Source organism: Oncorhynchus masou, unplaced genomic scaffold (assembly GCF_036934945.1).
Source record: "Oncorhynchus masou masou isolate Uvic2021 unplaced genomic scaffold, UVic_Omas_1.1 unplaced_scaffold_1031, whole genome shotgun sequence".
Classification (NCBI taxonomy): domain Eukaryota; kingdom Metazoa; phylum Chordata; class Actinopteri; order Salmoniformes; family Salmonidae; genus Oncorhynchus; species Oncorhynchus masou.
Window position 1 is genome coordinate 38039 of NW_027000005.1, and position 6598 is coordinate 44636.

Sequence of the window (6598 nt, forward strand, 5' to 3'; positions counted from 1 at the left end):
CCAAAGTAGTGCACTATATAGGGAATAGGGTGCCAAAGTAGTGCACTATACAGGGAATAGGGTGCCATTTGGAGTGCACTATATAGGGAATAGGGTGCCAAAGTAGTGCACTATATAGGGAATAGGGTGCCATTTGGAGTGCACTATATAGGGAATAGGGTGCCATTTGGAGTGCAGATCTCGCCAACCCTTCTACCCTGGACCCGATATTTCTGACCAGCGTTCAACATCAATAATGTAAGATGATTCAGATGAATAATAAAGAGTCCCTATGAATCAATATTTAATGATGGTGAATCTTCTCTTTAAAGGCAATCTGTTTAAATCTGTGTGTACACTCAGGCGGTGGTCAGAGGCCTGTATAGTGCCCTACTATGGCACCCTATTCCCTATATAGAGAACTACTTTGGCACCCTATTCCCTATATAGAGAACTACTTTGGCACCCTATTCCCTATATAGAGAACTACTTTGGCACCCTATTCCCTTTATAGTGCACTACTTTGGAACGCTATTTCCTTAGGATGCAGGCAGAGTGCTGAGTGTCATTGAGGCTAAGCACATGTAATGCCCTATAGGCCTACTAGGGTGCTGGTTAAACACCTACGTAGGGATGGGAACCATCTAGGGTGCTGTTTAAACGTGTAGGGATGGGACCCATCTAGGGTGCTGTTTAAACGTGTAGGGATAGATCACATCTAGGGTGCTGGTTAAACGTGTAGGGATGGGACCCATCTAGGGTGCTGGTTAAACGTGTAGGGATGGGACCCATCTAGGGTGCTGGTTAAACGTGTAGGGATGGGACCCAACCGGCTCTTCATTCAAAAAGCTTCATAATCGATCTATCTCCAATGTAAAGCCTAAAAGGTAGGCTACCATTATGTCAGATCGGGAAATGCGCGTTGAAATACATTTTTAGCTGGCCAAATTATCAGTTGTACTGAAAATATCAGCGTGGACCAGATTGATTAACTCTCCACACTATTTAATGTTCCTGCACAGGGGATTCACCCTCTTCAGATAATCATTTTGTCATGTATTTGCAGAAACACTTTCAGTTCGTTCTCGAACGACTCATCACTAGCCATTACAGCAAGGCAGCGTCTACTGACATGGTCTCTGGTTCAGGCTCTACTTGTCCCTCCAACTAAATCACGACCTAAACCGAACCTCAATAGAGAAACGAGTGTAAGCCTACACTTAATAAGTAGGGGAGAGCGTTTGCTGTAATTTAGAGCAACATTTAAAAAGGGGCCACTGTGTAGAGAGAACACACTAGACTACTGTAGGCCTAGTTCCTTCACAAATTGGAAAGCTTTTCTGAGTCGGATGTCTTTCAAAAGTACAACAACTTTTTACAGATAGGCCTACGGCAGGCTTTCTGATGTCAGGTGCTTTCCCTCAACTTTATCAATGCGCGCAAAATCATCTATAGACAATCAACGCGCATCAAATGACCAAATCTCTCTGCAACTGCGTTAATCACCCGACAATTTACCACGGAAACCTCAACCTCAAACCTACAAGCAAAACAACAAACACAACATTATACTGTTGCATTAGATGACAAATAATTACTCTTACCTTTTTAGCAAAGGACACTTGTTCTGTCAAACTTTTCTTGTGCAGAAATCAAACTATTTCTCCTGCGTGTCGATCTCTCGCTCTCACTTTCTCTGAGCAGGAAATAAAGGGATACACCAATAAGATCGGTACACACGAAATGACAGTCTTTTTTAACATCCGTTACTTGGTTACTGATGTCTTCTGTAGCTGTACACGTCTTTCTCCGGTTAAAGAAAATAATGTGGTGTCTTTGTTCAGCCTGGTCTCAGAGCATTTCGTAGTGTTCTTTACGCAAAACCCGAGATACTATCTTTTGTATGATATGATATGTTATGTATTATTTTGGGGATGTCCATCACCCATTTAGTATGATATTTTAACGAATTACAATTTGCATTATATGTTACGAAATTGAAAAACGTACAATATGTTATGAAAATTGCAAAACAGGTCTGATAATACAAATTGCAATTAGTAAACTATGTTACACATAAAGCAGGCTTGTTCTCTCTAGGGGGCTACTAGTACTATCCCTTGTTTGACAGACTAAGTTGTGACTAACTGGACACAGAACTTTGTGTATGTAGACTATTGGCGATAAGGAAGGGAACTGGGGGGGGGGAATTAAACGTTGTTAGGATTGTGATTTTGGGATGAAGCTCGTGTATCAGGTATCAGGTATTTTGGGATTAATCTCGTGTCAGATATCAGGTATTTTGGGATGAATCTCGTGTATCAGGTATCAGGTAATTTGGGATGAATCTCGTGTCAGGTATCAGGTATTTTGGGATGATTCTCGTGTCAGATATCAGGTATTTTGGGATGAATCTCATGTCAGGTATCAGGTATTTTGGGATGAAGCTCGTGTCAGGTATCAGGTATTTTGGGATGAAGCTCGTGTCAGGTATTTTGGGATGAATCTCGTGTCAGGTATCAGGTATTTTGGGATGAAGCTCGTGTCAGGTATCAGGTATTTTGGGATGAAGCTCGTGTCAGGTATCAGGTATTTTGGGATGAAGCTCGTGTCAGGTATCAGGTATTTTGGGATGAAGCTCGTGTCAGGTATCAGGTATTTTGGGATGAAGCTCGTGTCAGGTATCAGGTATTTTGGGATGAAGCTCGTGTCAGGTATCAGGTATTTTGGGATGAATCTCGTGTATCAGGTAATTTGGGATGAATCTCGTGTCAGGTATCAGGTATTTTGGGATGAAGCTCGTGTCAGGTATCAGGTAATTTGGGATGAATCTCGTGTATCAGGTATCAGGTAATTTGGGTGAATCTCGTGTCAGGTATCAGGTATTTTGGGATGAATCTCGTGTCAGGTATCAGGTATTTTGGGAAGAATCTCGTGTCAGATATCAGGTAATTTGGGATGAATCTCGTGTCAGGTATCAGGTATTTTGGGATGAATCTCGTGTCAGGTATCAGGTAATTTGGGATGAATCTCGTGTCAGGTATCAGGTAATTTGGGATGAATCTCGTGTCAGGTATCAGGTATTTTGGGATGAATCTCGTGTCAGATATCAGGTATTTTGGGATGAATCTCGTGTCAGATATCAGGTATTTTGGGATGAAGCTCGTGTCAGGTATCAGGTATTTTGGGATGAATCTCGTGTCAGGTATCAGGTAATTTGGGATGAATCTCGTGTCAGGTATCAGGTATTTTGGGATGAATCTCGTGTCAGGTATCAGGTATTTTGGGATGAATCTCGTGTCAGATATCAGGTATTTTGGGATGAAGCTCGTGTCAGGTATCAGGTATTTTGGGATGAAGCTCGTATCAGGTATTTTGGGATGAAGCTCGTGTCAGGTATCAGGTATTTTGGGATGAAGCTCGTGTCAGGTATCAGGTATTTTGGGATGAAGCTCGTGTCAGGTATAGAAGCAGTGAGGAGATGTTATATGTGCGTCGACCTGGGGTCTGTGACAGTAGATAATGTACACTTTGATACCAGGCTTGAAAGGGAATGGAGTAGAGAAGACATGAGACAGGGGACATTATTTCCAGTCTACCTATTGTATGTCCGTAGGCCTACTATACAGCAAGTGGATAGGAGTGAATATACTCTAGATAATGACACCAACTGTATGGCATTGATCCTATTTATTCTACATATTTCTATGTTTGTATCATCCATCAAATCATTCAGACTGAGTTCTGGTCATCTTACTTTTAGGTAGAACTGCCACCTAGTGGAGGGAGAGGAGAGACGGGGGAGAAGGAGAGGAGAGACTGGGGATAGGGAGAGGAGAGACGGGGGATAGGGAGAGGAGAGACTGGGGGAGGAGAGGAGAGAGAGGGAGAGGAGAGACGGGGGGATAGGGAGAGGAGAGACGGGGGAGTGGGGAGGAGAGACGGGGGGAGAGGGAGAGGAGAGACGTGGGTAGAGGGAAAGGAGAGACGGGGGAGAGGGAGAGGAGAGACAGGGGGATAGGGAGAGGAGAGACGGGGGATAGGGGGAGAGGAGACGGGGGGATAGGGAGAGGAGAGACGGGGGATAGGGAGAGGAGAGACGGGGGAGGAGAGGGAGAGAGAGGGGAGGGAGAGGAGAGACGGGGGGGGAGAGGGAGAGAGAGGGAGAGGGAGAGACGGGGGGATAGGGAGAGGGAGAGACGGGGGAGTGGGAGAGGAGAGACGGGGGGAGAGGGAGAGGAGAGACGTGGGTAGAGGGAAAGGAGAGACGGGGGGGGAGAGGGAGCGGAGAGACGGGGGATAGGGAGAGGAGAGACGGGGGATAGGGAGAGGAGAGACGGGGGAGAGGGAGAGGAGAGACGGGGGATAGGGGAGAGGAGAGACGGGGGATAGGGAGAGGAGAGACGGGGGGGAGGGAGAGGGGGGAGAGGGAGCGGAGAGACGGGGGGGGATAGGGAGAGGAGAGATAGGGAGGGGGATAGGGAGAGGAGAGACGGGGGGGAGAGGGAGAGAGGAGAGACGGGGGATAGGGAGAGGGAGAGACGGGGGGGGGGAGGAGAGGAGAGAGAGGGAGCGGAGAGACGGGGGAGAGGGAGAGGAGAGACGGGGGAGAGGGAGAGGAGAGACGGGGGGAGAGGGAGAGGAGAGACGGGGGAGAGGGAGAGGGAGAGACGGGGGATAGGGAGAGGAGAGACGGGGGGAGAGGGAGAGGAGAGACGGGGGGGGAGAGGGAGAGGAGAGACGGGGGATAGGGAGAGGAGAGACGGGGGGGGGAGAGGAGAGAGAGGGCGGCGGAGAGACGGGGGAGAGGGAGAGGAGAGACGGGGGAGAGGGAGAGGAGAGACGGGGGACGGGGAGGGAGAGGAGAGACGGGGGATAGGGAGAGGAGAGACGGGGATAGGGAGAGGAGAGACGGGGGAGAGGGAGAGGAGAGACGGGGGAGAGGGAGAGGAGAGACGGGGGAGAGGGAGAGGAGAGACGGGGGATAGGGAGAGGAGAGACGGGGGATAGGGAGAGGAGAGACGGGGGAGGGAGAGGAGAGAGAGGGAGCGGAGAGACGGGGGGATAGGGAGAGGAGAGACGGGGGAGAGGGAGAGGAGAGACGGGGGATAGGGAGGGAGAGGAGAGACAGGGGAGAGGGAGAGGAGAGACGGGACGGGGGAGAGGGAGAGGAGAGACGGGGGATAGGGAGAGGAGAGACGGGGGATGGGGATAGGGAGAGGAGAGACGGGGGGATAGGGAGAGGAGAGACGGGGGATACGGGGGAGAGAGGAGAGACGGGGGATAGGGAGAGGAGAGACGGGGGATAGGGAGAGGAGAGACGGGGGATAGGGAGAGGAGAGACGGGGGGGGAGAGGGAGAGGAGAGACGGGGGATAGGGAGAGGAGAGACGGGGGATAGGGAGAGGAGAGACGGGGGGGGGAGGAGAGGGAGAGGAGAGACTGGGGATAGGGGGGGAGAGGGAGAGGAGAGATGGGGGAGAGGGGAGAGGAGAGAAGGGGGAGAGGGAGGGAGGGAGAAGGGGGAGAGGGAGAGGAGAGACGGTGGGATAGGGAGAGGAGAGACGGGGGAGAGGGAGAGGAGAGACGGGGGAGAGGGAGAGGAGAGACGGGGAGAGGGAGAGGAGAGACTGGGATAGGGAGAGGAGAGACGGGGGATAGGGAGAGGAGAGACGGGGGAGAGGGAGAGGAGAGACGGGGAGATAGGGAGAGGAGAGACGGGGATAGGGAGAGGAGAGACTGGGATAGGGAGAGGAGAGACTGGGGGAGGGAGAGGAGAGACGGGGGGAGGGAGAGGAGAGACGGGGGATAGGGAGAGGAGAGACGGGGGATAGGGAGAGGAGAGACTGGGATAGGGAGAGGAGAGACTGGGATAGGGAGAGGAGAGACTGGGATAGGGAGAGGAGAGACGGGGATAGGGAGAGGAGAGACGGGGAGAGGGAGAGGAGAGACGGGGGATAGGGAGAGGAGAGACTGGGATAGGGAGAGGAGAGACTGGGATAGGGAGAGAGGGAGAGGGGGGATAGGGAGAGGAGAGAGAGGAGAGACGGGGGGATAGGGAGAGGAGAGACGGGGGGGATATGGAGAGGAGAGACGGGGGATAGGGAGAGGAGAGATGGGGGGAGAGGGAGAGGAGGAGACGGGGGGGGATAGGGAGAAGAGAGACGGGGTATATGGAGAGGAGAGACGGGGGATAGGGAGAGGAGAGATGGGGGAGAGGGAGAGGAGAGACAGGGGATAGGGAGAGGAGAGACGGGGGATAGGGAGAGGAGAGACGGGGGATAGGGAGAAGAGAGACGGGGGATATGGAGAGGAGAGACGGGGGATATGGAGAGGAGAGACTGGGGGATAGGGAGAGGAGAGACGGGGGATAGGGAGAGGAGAGACGGGGGGATAGGGAGAGGAGAGACGGGGGGGATAGGGGAGAGGAGAGACGGGGGATAGGGAGAGGAGAGACGGGGGGATATGGAGAGGAGAGATAGGGCGGGGGGGATGGGGAGAGACAGGGGGATAGGGAGAGGAGAGACGGGGATAGGGAGAGGAGAGACGGGGATAGGGAGAGGAGAGACGGGGGGAGGAGAGGGGAGAGGGAGGGGCGGAGAGACGGGGGGGGATAGGGA